Source organism: Delphinapterus leucas, chromosome 10, assembly GCF_059928025.1.
Source record: "Delphinapterus leucas isolate spDelLeu-1000000601 "Yukka" chromosome 10, BTC_Dleu_Yukka2, whole genome shotgun sequence".
NCBI lineage: Eukaryota > Metazoa > Chordata > Mammalia > Artiodactyla > Monodontidae > Delphinapterus > Delphinapterus leucas.
The window spans coordinates 91,450,420-91,465,301 of record NC_143138.1 but is presented as its reverse complement, the minus strand read 5'-3'; positions in this window follow the sequence as shown (position 1 = coordinate 91,465,301).

Below are 14,882 nucleotides of genomic sequence, written 5' to 3'. Positions count from 1 at the left end.
GAAAGTGAGAAGAAGGTAGGCAGACATTTGGTAGTCATCATTTCAACAAGGTTGCAAATTTTTATCTGATTTATATAAAGAAATGATCTCATAACTTGATTAAAAAAACAAACAGGACAATCTAATCATGTTATTTTATATAATCTTGGAATGTCATGAAAAATAGTTTGGAGAAAACAAGGGCTGTAACTTCAAGTTCAGCCACCCTCCAAGTGGTCAATTTTTACCCATTCTGATAAGGTGGTTAAACTGTCAAAAGTTCACCAATGATCAGAAATCAAAGCTAATCCATTCCTTTACAGCTGCATCCAAGTGAAAATGTGATTTGGAAAATAAAAAAAGCTTATATAAACATCAACAATCCCCCACAAGGTATACCCAGTTACAAGGGTCACTGCATTCCAGGGGAGCCCAAGCATTACACCCCGATCTAGTATCAGAGGCCATTTACAGTTCTTCTTAATGCAGACACAATTTATAAACTACAAGTCATTTGTACGCAAAACAACACTATCTAGTGATGGAATTGTATTTATTGTCATATCAGGTTAGCAGGTTAACAGCTCTAGAGTAATGGAAGATGAAATTCAAATGTTGAAAAGGACTTTGTTATGTATTCAGATGAGTGTCTTGACAGCAGTCACTTCAAATATCTTCTTCTTCTACAGGTTAAGAATTTGAAGGCAATAACCTGAACGTGGACAGTTACCATCATCAAATGTTATGCTACCAACGGGAGCTTTTGAGAAAATTCCATTTCCCCATTCTGTTAACATCCATTAGACAAGGAGAAAACTTTGATCCAAATCCCAATTTTCCAAAACCATTATGAGACAGATCGTTCAGGATAAGTTACTAGTCACTTGTTACTCAAAAAAACGGAAAAAACTGTCCTTGCAGGAATGGATTGCTACAAGCATGTGATGCACGTGTTAATTTGTTGCATTAAACGGGAAAGGCTTAAAATTAAATTGTTTCCCGGGTCAAAAAGATAAACAGCAAAGGAAATGGAAAGAGCAGGCAAAATTATTTGAATATTAGTTTTAATCTTCTCAAGAAGGAAAAGGAAATGTATGTTCTTTTTGGATATTTCAAGGGAGAGACAAAACAAATATGTTGAAATGGTTGGGACTTTCTAGTTATAGACTGTTGCCAAAGTAGTAGGAAGATGGAAAAAATGACCAAGGACTTAATTCCTGCTGGGAAGCAGGGGAGATCTGAAGGAGAGAACACACAGTTAATATAAACTTCCATTAGTGGTAGAGAGAGAAAAAAAAAGAAAAATCAAAGCCACTTGATAAACCTGTGATCATGATTTTACGTAGTAAAAATGAATGATTAAACAGAACTAAGTGCTAAATAAGAAAAGACATCTATGTGTCAGTGAACTTAAATTTTTCATTCATTATTTTTAAAAATCTAATTTGAGAGTCATGTTTATGGCACGCATACACTCTGTGAAAGAGCTGAAAGGTGGACTTTCAACTCCCTGATCACCAGATTTACATGTTACCTCAGGCTAACTGAGATCTCCTGTGTGTATCACCCTTGGAAATAAGAAAACACCAAGTATGTACCTTTCTGACTTTGCGCCAATGCAATTTCCTTCTTCCTTATAATAACGGGGTTTCAACTCAACGCATCATCTTTTATATTTTTCATTAACACATGTTGACTCCCTTTTCCCCCCTCTTCAGATTATTGAATATAAAATAGCAAACAATATCTGAAAGCATACTTCTAAGATAGAGTGTTTTCTATAAAACATCCTCTTCTCTATCAATGCCCAAGGGATGATTTCAAAGTAATTTAAAAATAGATGATATGTTTCAGCAACATCTCCTGTTTATTTTCTGGCCTACTAATAGCCTTTTATTAAGTAGCTGTTCCTACTGAGTTTACTGTCTTCTTGCTCGAATGTCCATAGCCCATGACACCTCAGCATTTTCACACAGCTCATTAGATGGAGCACAGTTTAGAATACAGTGATGGAAATTAGTCCCTCCCAAAGGATTAGAGCTAAAATAAACCAATCCTACTATCGGTCAAATCATCTGTGATTCCCCCCCACCCAAAAGGCATAAGCTATGTATCTCTTTGCTTTTGCATTTTTATTTTATAGAGTTTAAGAACTATATCCTGTTTATAAGGAATTCTAAAGGCAGATCATAGACTTTAATGTTGAAAATATGAGCCCTGAATTAGGACTGCTTCAAAACTGCGTCTGCCACTCACTCACTATTTAACTAAGGCTCACTAAGACTCAGGTCTGCACGTGCAAAATGGGATAAAAATACTCTCTGTTTGTAGGGTTGTTATAAGTATTAAATGGGACAATGTATATAGAATATTTTATACAGAGCTTCTGATATTGTAAGCACTGGAGTTTATCACTTTATATAATATCATTATAAATAAAATCATTACTATAATCATTATCATCACCATGTGAACATAAAGCATGGACTCTCCAGATGGTCATCCTTCCAGCATCCACCAAAAACCTAATGTACCACTTATATCGGAAGCCTCCCTTTTGGCCTGAATCCCCTCCTAGATTTTCTGGGACTCTCTGTGTACCAGGCAAACACATTTTTATAAGGGTAAAGCTACTATAGAAGCCAGCTGCTTATACCTCTTTGCCTGCCTGAGGAAGCCAACTTGTGTCAGACTTTACATTTATTTTTGTTAAATTTCATCTTACTGGTACTAGCCCAGCTTTTCAGGCTGTCAAAACAATTTCAAATCTTGGTTCTGGCTTCTATTCTATTAGTTATCCCTCCTAGCTGTGTCATTCACAAATTTGAAAGCATGTCTTCATCCAAAACAGTTGACAAAATATTGATGAAGCACAGCCAAGTACAGGGTCCTATGGCATATCCCCAAAATCTTTCACTTTAGGTAAGATTGAAAATAAACACTATTAAAAATAATTTAATAGTGAAAAGGCATTAACAATCACTGACTATGCTAAACAGTATTTTTTTAAAACAGTTTATTGAGGTTTAATTTATACGACATAAAATTACCTGTTTTAAGTGTACAATTCAATGATTTTTAGTACATTTACGGAATTGCATGATTACCACCGAGTTAATTTTAGAACATCTCCATCACCCCAAAGAGATCCTTTGTGCTCATGTGCAGTCAATCCCCATGTCCAGCTCCAGATCCAGGCAACCAAGAGTATATTTTCTGTCTCCCTACATTGGCCTTTTTTGCACATACCATTTAAATTGAATCATACGACACATTTGAGTCCTTTCACTTAGCATAGTATTTTTGAGGTTCATCCATGTTGTAGGAGGTATTAGTAATCTGTAACTTTTATTGCTAAATAGTATACCATTTTAGGAATATACCAGGCAAACACTGTACACACAGTACCCCGCTTTAACACTTACAGCAATTGTAGGAGGTAGATGCCACACACCGGCATCCTTACAGTGAAGATGAAGAACCTGAGGCTTGGAGAAACTAAGAAATTTACTCAAAGACTCAGTGTGCTGCGGAAAAGCCAAAATCTGAACCCAGACAGGCTGACTCCACTCCAATATACTTAACCTACCCTGCCTCCAGTTTCATGAGAATTATCAGGCATTTGGAAAGTACATGCCCACAATATCAGCTAGACTCCTCATCATTAGCCACATTTCCCACAAGGATGCCATTCAAACAGCTGCCCCCTATCTTGCTGAATGACATGTGTCCTGTCCAAAAGCTGTCCTTTAGTGTACCAGTCATGAAGATAAGGGAGATTAATTTTGTGTGACTTATTTGGTGTAAATCCAAATGGATTCTCAGTCCATTTAATACCTGTGCTTTCCAAACAGAGATTGTGAAAGGATTTAGAAAGTACTCTAAAAATCCAATTACAAATTATTTATCTATTTTTAAATTGAGGTATAGTTGATGTGCAATGTTACATAAGTTTCAGCTGTACAACATGGTTATTTACAGTTTTTAAAGGTCATACTCTATTTATAATTATTATAAAATATTGGCTATATTCCCTGTGTTGTACACTATATCCTTATAGCTTATTTCTTTTACACATAATAGTTTGTACCTCTTAATCCCCTAACCCTATCTTGCCTCTCTCCTCTTCCCTCTCCCCACTGGTAACTACTAGTTTGTTCTTTGCAAATGTGAGTCTGTTTCTTTTTTATTATATTCACTAGCTTGTTTTATTTTTCAGACTCCACATGTAAGTGATATCACACAGTATTTGTCTTTCTGTCAGACTTAACTTCACTTCACATAATGCCCTCCCAGTCTATCCACATTGATGCAAACAGCAAAATTTCAAATTAGTTTCCAAGAACACCTTTAATACATTTTATAGTCAATATTTCAGAATTTTACAGGTAACTGCTTGAAATATCTTTTAAAAAAAAGACTTGATGCATTTTGCATAGCATACAGGTTAAGGGCAGGAAACCCAGATAACCAGACTGTCTAGATTTAAATAGTAGCGCAATTTTGGACAAGTTACGGAACCTCTCTGGGACTCAGTTTTGCAGTATTTGACATGGAGGTTAAAAAGGATGCATGCATCGTGAGTGCTGCTTTGAGGAGTAAATGAGTTAATACCTGCAAAGCGCTTAGAGTGGGACTCAGCACATAATACGTACTCAATAAGTTTAGGTCTTATTATTGCTATTGCTAATTTTATATTATTATTGTTATTAGGAGGCAGAGAAGTACATCCTGAAGCACAAATAGCTTTAATCTTGACAGTTAAATAAGCAAACAAAAATAGGTATCAATAAAAAAAGAACTGATACGGGAAACTGGGGGAAGGGAGTATATATGGAAGACGGTGCACATCCATGGACTATCATGGGTCATGTTTTGAAATAAAACAGAATGTAAAATGTCCGTAGAGAAAAAAAAATTAGTAAACTGCTTCCATTAAAGCTAAACTGTGAATACATACTTTATTTGTGTTCTTGAGTTCACTAGATCCTATTGCACATGGAGTGATGCGACACTAATGTCACATCTTTACCCCCTTGAGTAGGAATACCTAAGAATTCAAATTATAAAGGGGATATTAACTTCAGTGTATAAGAGGTTAGTGACTTAGTTTAAACAATGGAATAAAATAAATGGCATCTTTTTTTTTTCTTTGAACTCAATTCTTTGTCAACATAATAGTGGTGATTGAAAAGAGCACTATAGTGTTTCAATAAAAAAATAGTATTTCCCACCATATACTCATTTTTTAAATCCTATTTGTCCATCTTGTACCTATTGCATTAAAAAAAGAATTTAACATGATGACAATATCCCCAAACTCATGGGAAAATATTTGGCAAAATCTTTCAAATCCCATTAACTTTACAGATTTTTATACGTAAGCAATTTAGCCCAAGGTAAAATATCTCTCTCTGAATAAGAAAATCTGCTTGCATAAAATATTCAATGCTATTTAAAATAGAAAACACTGAAAACAATCTATCCAAAAAGTAATAGGTGAATTTCTAAGTAAATTACTTTGTCATTAGTGGATAGGCTATAGGGCAGCCATTAAAAATAATTACACTGTCCATGCTGGATGTCTATGATGAAATATTAATGTTAAAGCTAAAAACAGAAACTATCTGAGCTATGGAAGCAAGTGTCAAATTATGTATCCATGTAGTCAAGGCAACATGGAAAAATGAAAACTGTTGGTTTCCTCTAATTATATTAGATAGGGGGCTTCTCACACGGACTGGTATAAGGCAGACTTAGGTTGAACGCAGTTTCCTTCTCCTGAAGTGGGTGTGAGGCTGATGGTTATTTTCCCTTAGATTTCCTGCTATGATGTAGATGATGATGGCCACCACCGTCATCAGCAGCATTGCCGTATGGTTTAGGGTTAAACGGGCTTAACATTCACTAACAGATCCTTAAGGGTAACCTTCTTAAGGTCAGTCTCTGAGGAAATTAATATCTACTTTTAAAATAGAAGTCAAATGAAAAAAAAAAAAAAGGCTTCAATTCATGGAAAATTATAAATACATTTATTCAAGTAAGTTTGCCTATTTCAAATAAACATTTTAATTAATCCATTATTAATCATAAGTTTACTGAGCTCTTGCAAAGCGCCAGGCACTCAACTGCATGCCCGAACATGAGACTGAGCCAGAAACATGGGTTTATTGTCTGGTGGGTGATGGAGAAAAATACACACACAATTACAATCTATGTGATAGATGCTATGCTAAGGGGAGCCATAGGTATGAAGAGCAGCACAGAAAGGGAACCTAATCAAGGCTGGTGAGTTGGGAAGGTAGAGAAGATACCCCAGGATAAAGCCCAGAGGAAGGAACCTCAGCATATGAAACCAGAACAGGAAGGAAGAGTTAGGTAAATAAGGGGGGCTTGGAAAATGAGAGCTCAGTTATCCAGTAACTTTCTGGCTGATGAGAAAGACCAAAGACAAGGAAGGGCACTTATCTCTGTAGCACTGCTGCCCAACTCAACTTTCTCTGATGATGCGAATGTTCTAAAATCTGTGCTGTCCAGTAGGGTAGCCACCAGCCACAAGTGAGCAATGAGCATCTGAAATAAGGGTAGGGTGATCCAGGAACTGGAATTTTAATTTCATTTGATTCTAATTAAACTTAAATAGCAAGAGGTGGCTAGCAGCTACAGTATTGGAGAGCACAGCTTTGGGGTAACTAAAATAAGTTCACTGTGACTACGGCAAAAGGTGTGGGATGGTGAAGAAGGAGGGAGGTGGCAAGAGGCAAGGCAGGTGGAGGCTTAACTCCCTAGGGATGTGTGTGTCATGTGATGTGGAGGGTGCCACCACAACCATGGTGTAAGGGGAAATGATGTACATGAGGGTAAGCAGTCATCCATGGAGGCCAGTCAACAAGGCACTTACAGACTGAGATACCCACCTCACCTTACCGCCTCCCTGCTAATGATGCCCTGAATTCTGCAGACTGAAATAAGTAAAGCTGACCTACTTAATACACTGAAGTGTGGGCAGTTATGGTGGGATGTGGAGGGGAGGAAAGGAAGAGTATTATGTTTGTGTGTTTTTGTCTATACATTTTCTAGAATTCTACACAGTTGGGATTTTTTCATTTCTCTTACACTGATGTCCCAAACCACAAAAGGATGCTCTGCTTTGAACCTCTGGTCTCCTGGATCATTCTTGTTATGTAATGGCAACTTATGACCAAGAATAATGCAGTGATTTCATACTCAAGCCTGAACTTCAGACAAGTTTCTATTGAAAATGGAATTGAAGAAGCCAGGCTAAAGGCAAGGAGACCAATCACCATGCCATCATAGTATTGATAAATTAAGAGAGAAATACCAGAGGTTTTAACAAGGTAGCAATATACAGTAGACCCTCTGTATTAGCAGGTCAGGCATCCTCATTCAACCAACTGCGGATAAGGTACTATGTTTAAGACCTGCTGTCGTTTGAATTTGCGGATGCACATTCTGCAGATAATGAGGGCTGAAAACTGGACTTGAGCATTCATGTGTTTTGGTATCTGTGACGAGGCCTGAAACCAATCAACTGCAGATACTGAGGGACCACACTGTATAAGGGATGAGCCAAACAGCTACTGTCAAGAATGTGACAGGAGATGTAACAGGCAGACTCGGGATTGACTCCATGTGAGCAGAGAAGTATAGGGAATGATAAGCAGTGATACCCTGTTCCAGCTGGACCAGAGTAGATGGTGGTACCACTGGTGGAGATATAGAATTTAGGAACTACCATCATTGGATCCTGATTTTGCTACTTCCTAGGTGAGTGACTTTTATCAAGTCACTTAACTTCTTAGGGCCCATCGCTCAATTAGGTCAGACCAGATGACTGATGAGATCTGTTACCTGATTTTAGGGGTATATTTCCAAAGACACGTTTGTCTTTTATTATCAAACAATTGAATCAAAGACAACTTGTTTTTCAAAAAATGTTAGTCAACAAAAAATAGTATTATGTGCCATGTCTCTTCGCTTGATCTCAATTTTGACTGTGGATGGGAGTCTATGATTCCATTTGTTGGTAATTCGATATGCTGAATTATATACCTAAGCTATAGACATACATACATGTCCTGGAATACATTCTTATGTGTAGCAATAAACAACATTATGTTCTACAATAAATCATAAAAGAGTCATAAATGAGAAATGACAAAGCACACTCTCAAAGTCTCCCCTTGGCGATATTGTTTTTGCACAAATTCTGTATTTATTCTACCTTGCTTTTCCTTAAGTAGTGATAATAGTGTCTACTATGATTAAAACATATTTCATATCAAACAGAATTGTCCCAAATCAATTTTCACAGCTACTTGAAGTCCAAGGTATTCAGAAGATGGTAACTTTCATATTCAATCTGAGCCATATCCATCATTTATCTTGATAGAATGAGTTTTAGGAATGAAATTGTGGAAGTGGGAAACACACACACACACACACACACACACACACAAGGATGTGTGGATCTGCTCTGAAAGTTAGATAGATAAGAATGATTGTGGGGTGGTTACTACTTTTTGTATTTAGAAACTTTCTAGCTTGACCTCCCATAGCCCAAAATTCTTCACTGGAGTTGTTCAGAATGAGCCCTCCAGAAACAGACAATGTAACAAGGAAGGAATCTACGCTTTTGTTCCCCCTACCATAAGGACATCGAGACAGATGACTAGTTAAGCATAATGATATAAAATAGAGCTGTCATAGTTCTGTCAGTGTAAGCTCTCTGGATTTGAATTTTCACCTCTACCATTTATTAATGGCCTGTCTTGGGCCAACTGCCCAGCCTTTTAAAGCCTCATTTTCCTCATCTGTAAAAGGGAATTATGAGCAGAATCCACCTTATCACATTGTTGTGAACACTATCTATCGACAGATCTATCTACCATATTATTTATGTACTAATAGATTTCATTACATACTTCATATTTTTTCCATCAATTGCAGCCATTATTTATTAATGCTCAAATTGCCCCATTTTAGGTCAATGGGGAGCCCTGCACGTTGACTCTTTATCCTTTGTTATTATCCCCTTTGTCTTTGATAGCTTCCTTGTTTTCTAGTTTGGCAAGAGACCTCGGTATTTTGTATGTTTCCTAGAAGTCAGGAATATTGGTTTGCTTTGTTCACTGATATATCCAAGGTACCTTAAAATATTCTCAATAACCATTTTTTGAATGAATGAATGAATTAGCATGTAACACATTTTCAATAAAAAGTTATCTATTTTTATTTGTCATGGTATTACAAGAATTTCTGCCTCAAGAACATAACGATGTAACTCTTTCAGTTCAATTTAATTTAGTCACTTACTGAGGACTTGCTGTGGGTACCCACCCCCCCGCCCCATGCACAAATGTTTTAGCTGGTATGAAGAGTATAAGTACTGTTAACAAGCACAACATATAACTATATTACAAGATAGATGAAAGGAACATGAAAGGATTAAAAGAGGCAATCAAACTTTTACTGCACCTCAAAAATTCTTTAGTTCTTTCTATACAATCTTCCTTGTATTAGAATTAGGGGGTTCTAATGTCAAACGTGTTTCTGGGATAAATCTTACATTTCTTCCGCAATGGAAGAAATCTGTTTAAATCTTCATTTCCAATTTTATTTTTGCTCTCACTGACAAAGCCCTGTACTGTCTTTGACTTCCTTTGTTTTTCAACTTTTTCTCAATAGTAATTTAGTTTTAATCACATAACCACCTTTCCTGTACTCGACCATTTCCAAAATAATTTTGTTTACCATTTAAGTAAAACTCACCCTTAATTTATCTGCTGGAAAGCTGAGGAGAAACTTTTAAACTCAGGATTCTTTCCCTTATTCAAATTTTAAACAGCTACAGAAATACTTCACATCTGTAACGTATCAAAATTACTCAAAAAAAACCCCCATTATGTGCCACATCTGAGCTTTTAAAGCAGACTTTCAAACATGTATTGCTTGCCTCCAGCTTTGCCTAGAATGAGGCAGTTATAAGTGTTCTCAGAAGGTAAAATCCAAGACTCTACTACAAGATGCTGTTAAGGTTAATGAAAACTTCATTGGCAGACAATTCTGACACCATGCCCTAGTAATGCTTAGGACACTCAGATGAGAGACTTCTTCATTTGCCATGCTGGCACATGCCACGATCACCTCATTCTGGAATACTGTGAACCAACACACCTCTGGAGGGACAGATGGTTTCCAGTTCAGCAAAGCCTGATGATTTACAAGTTTAACATTTATGGAGGACAATCGCAAGACGAAGTGAGCATTATTCCTAGAATTAACAATTTCAGAAGGGAAATGCTAATTTTTCCTCATTAAAAAGAGAGAACACAGATGTCACTCACTTCCAAGAGAAAAAAAATGACTGTAGCTCTAGAGCATGCCATCCTTTTAGGGAACATAAAGCGGGAGGTGCGAAGCAGAAATCTAACCCTCTGCCATCTTCCCTCTCTCTTCATGATAGATAGATTTATGTGTATTTTCCTCCAAATATGTATGGTTAATTAACACATTTATGTTCTGCATCCCCCTGCCCCAATTTAGGATTTTCTTTCATTCCTTCCTGAATAAATCTAGTCTGGCAGTTTCTAGGAACAAATCCTGCTTCTGTCAATAACAAAAGTGTAGCTCCTTGAAAGCCACAATCATCTTCTGGGACTGAGCTGGAGACTTCCTTTTATTTATCTGTACGATGAGGGGACAGGATAACCTCTTCGATGTTCCGTGTCTTTTTAGTCTTTGGCTCAAAATGGTCTGTACCTTTTATGAATTCCTATAGCTCTAGATACTGGTGCTACATTCATTCAGAAAAATGAATTCAGCCAATACTGTACAGAGAGTCTTACAGGGCAAGTTAACTTTCAGATACACATGCTAACCCTTCCCCTTCAAAAGTGGCAGTGCCTTGAGGGCAAAAACCGTATTTTGTCCTCCTTGCATTTTTGTGAAGCATCTAACCCTAAACCTTACACATATCATCAGGTGATTCCTCAATACCTGTGCAATGACTTGCTGATGACCTTATCACTACACTTTCTTCAGTTCTACTTGGGAGGCTGTACGTATAGGCAGGACTCTAAATGTGCTACGCTCCTAAAATGAGAGGCAGAACAGGTCAGTTTTTAATCCAAGCTCGAGTGGGCAAGAAGAAACATTTTTTTCTCATGGGTAAAGCTGTTAGAGCAGAGTTCTTCAGAAGAACATAACAGGGGGAAATAAGTGATGGGGCTGGAAAGTCTGTTGGCCTCTCATGGTAGCAGAACAAGAGTGCTGGGGAAAAGTCCCAATATTAAAACAGGATCAGAAATGAGAGTAGATGTGAAGTTAAGAGGAGCATTTACCACCCATTCCAGAATGAACAAGAGTTTACAGAAGAAATAAGAAACAAAAAGGAATAAGCTGTATAATTTTATCTGTAGACAAAATACATTGTTGGAAAGTGAAAAACTACCCAATATCCATGTTTGCTAAAAATAAGTGACATACACCTAAACATAAAAGAAATTCCATAGTACTTTGAAAAGCAATGCCCCTCCCATGCAATACATTTATACTAGTGAATAGTTATATAGAAACATTTCTCTCACAATCTTTAGTCAAAAATGTCAGCTCACATATTAACACAAATACACCTTGTACGTCCTTCGACTAGGTGAGTAAGGAGACTTTAGATGAGTAACTCAGTGAAATTGAATTTAATTTTCCCAGTAAGACATAAGGAAGTAGATTCTCACATAGGACAGGAATTTAAACATTTGACTTTTCTACTGGGCCCATAAGCCAACAGATATGAAACGGGATCAAGAGAATGGAAGGTCTATTTTTGCATTTGCTCAAAAGTACACCTAGTTTCTATAAAGCAACTGAAACACTGGTTGAAAAATGGGCATTACCTCCAAACAGCAAATTGTATATTCTGATTACAATATATGGTCCTACCCAAATGATGCTCCAACCTGACCCAGTGTTAGAAGATTCCTCTAATTGTATGACAAATCTACATGAGAAAAGCAATAGACTATTGCAAATTATGTGGTGCATTTTTCCTGTTCAACATTATTCTAAAAATTTTAGATTGTAAAAGATGCATAGTCCAATAGAGAACAGACTCGTGGCTGCCAACGGGGAGGGGGTGGGGGAGAGATGGAGTGGGAGATTGGGGTTAGCAGATGTAAGCTTTTATATATAAGATGGATAAACAACAAGGTCCTACTGTAGAGCACAGGGAACTATATTCAGTGTACTAGGATAAACTATAATGGAAAAGAATATGAAAAAAGGATGTGTGTGTGCGTGTGCGCGCGTGTGTATATATACCTGAATCACTTTGCTGTACAGCAGAGATGAACACAACATTGTAAATCAACTATACTTCAATAAAAATAATAAAAACTGAAAAAAAATGCATAGTCCATGCAACTGGGAGTAGATTAAGTAGATTAGATTAAGAATAAGCTATCATGTTTGTTGTGACCACTGTTAGAATGAGAGTACCTGTCAGAAAATCAAATGATCACTTGCAGGCTTTCCCTGACTCTGTCAGTTGCTTAATAAAATCACTCACTGTTTTCTTTGTTAGACTAGTTCCAACTTTAAAAGTAGAATATTAGAAATAATTGCCATATGGAAGAGGCAAAGAGCAAAGTAAATGGTTATTAGTTTACACATTGGAATATTTTTAGGAATGACACGGTATATCTCAACTTAATAAAAAAAGTAAAACTTAGTTAACTTTTCAGGATTTGTGGAAAATTGTCACAGTAAAGAGAGACATGGGTGGTTGGTTAGCTAGCTATCAGCCTATCCTTTTCTGTGATAACGGAATTCCATTTCTCTTCAGAGCAGCAATGAATTCAGCCACAGTGATGATCTATGACTGGGCTGGGTCAGTTATAGCAATCTTATTTCTCTTTGCCAGATATTTACATATCTGGACCCTTCAAGCTAGAAAGAGGTGTGAGCTGGTTTTAACTAATGAGCTTTGAGCAAAGTTTTACATGGGAGGGGTGTTTTTAGGGGAACATTCAGTTTTAAAAAAATAAAATGATAGGAATAAGAGACCTTAGTGGTGCATCCCTTCCCCATTTTTTCTTACTTTCAACACTGATATGATCCCTGGAGTAATGACAGCCGTCTTAAGACCATACACTGAGATGCATGAGAACTAAAGGCAAAGCCACAAGAGCAGAGAGGAAAGAAAGAACCAGTCCAGGTCGCTGATGACAACAGTGAGCCTCTGAGTTAACCTTGGACCCACCTAACCCACAGTCTTTCAATTAAGTGAGGATAACGCAATGTTTAAGGCACACATTCTGCAGCCTGACACGTTTCTAAATGGTACAGTCCTCTCTGCAGAATCCACCCACAAGAGCCCATCAAAGAAGTCTCCATTTCTCAAATGTAATACATCCCATCTCTTAGGCGACGCCCTAGTGGCCTGCTCTAACAATCTGCTTATCTCATATGCTTGGTGATACTCTCTTCTTTTTCTCTGTACAGGAAAGGGGTCACAGACCCAAACTAAGATATGCCCTTTGCCCTAGAAATATATTCATAACATGTGATATGAAACACACAATTTCACGGGGCTTGGGGAGCTCCCTGAACCATCCATCAATTCCTGGTATGGTCTTCAGAGAGGATCCACATATAAGAATCCTGGATTTATATGATTTCTTATGTCTTTACTTTATTTTATTTATTTATTTATTTATTTTTTGCAGTACACGGGCCTCTCACTGCTGTGGCCTCTCCCGTTGCGGAGCACAGGCTCCGGACGCGCAGGCTCAGCGGCCATGGCTCACGAGCCCAGCCGCTCCACGGCACGTGGGATACTCCCGGACCGGGGCACGAACCCGTGTCCCCTGCATTGGCAGGCGGACTCTCAACCACTGCGCCACCAGGGAAGCCCTGTCTTTACTCTTAATATTGCTTTTTGATTAATTTCATTTCATAAGATAGGTAAAATAAATGCCAACTTTGGTCTTATTTATAGAGCTCTTTGTGCTCCAGTGTCTTAAAAAGGACTGGACTCAGTTGACAAGGAACAGCAAAGTGAGGGAACTATGTCTGGATGGTGACTTAGGAGAGACTGAGTCTGGGCATGATTCTGTCCCCATCTTCAGAGTGACCAAGGTCATTTTGAATTTCAGGTCTCTCATCTATAAAATATGGAAAATGATACCCAGTTCATCTAACTCTTTTGAAAAGTATAGTGGTATCACTGGGTGCTGTCTGAATGGCAGATTAAAGGTAGAGTTTTCATTAGTAGGAGGGACCAGGACACTGCAAGGCCAAGTTCAAGTCAGTCTCTGTCATACCTGGTCTCGATCAAAAAAGAGGATTCTGTTCTGCTCTTAAAAAGCTGGTTTTGTTCTATTTAAAGGTTTATTCATTTATTACATAATTATTGTTAAGAATAAGAAGAATATTAGTTATTATTTACTGCAATACCTCCATCTACCAGGCATTCTACCCAGAACTTTACATATATTATTTTATATTAGCATCACAAGTCAGATATCACAACCCACATTTGAGGAAACAGTGGCTCGGAGACACAGAGTAACTTATAAAGAGTCACACAAACACAAGTAGAAGGACTGGGATACGGAGATAAGTCCATCGTACAATGAAAACCATTCTTTTGATATAATGTTAAAATTCATCTCACACACAGAACTCAATTTTACTAGGACCTAGCTAAAAAGTATGTTGGAGATGGTTGGGAAGGTAACTGTCCGACGGCAAATACAATTAGCATTCACAGTTTCCCAGGCCTTGCATCTAGAGGCCAAGCTACAGCAAGGGCCGATGCATATGCTAGCTGGAAACTAAATTTTGGATTCAGAAAGTAAATGTATTAGTAATACTGTGCTAAT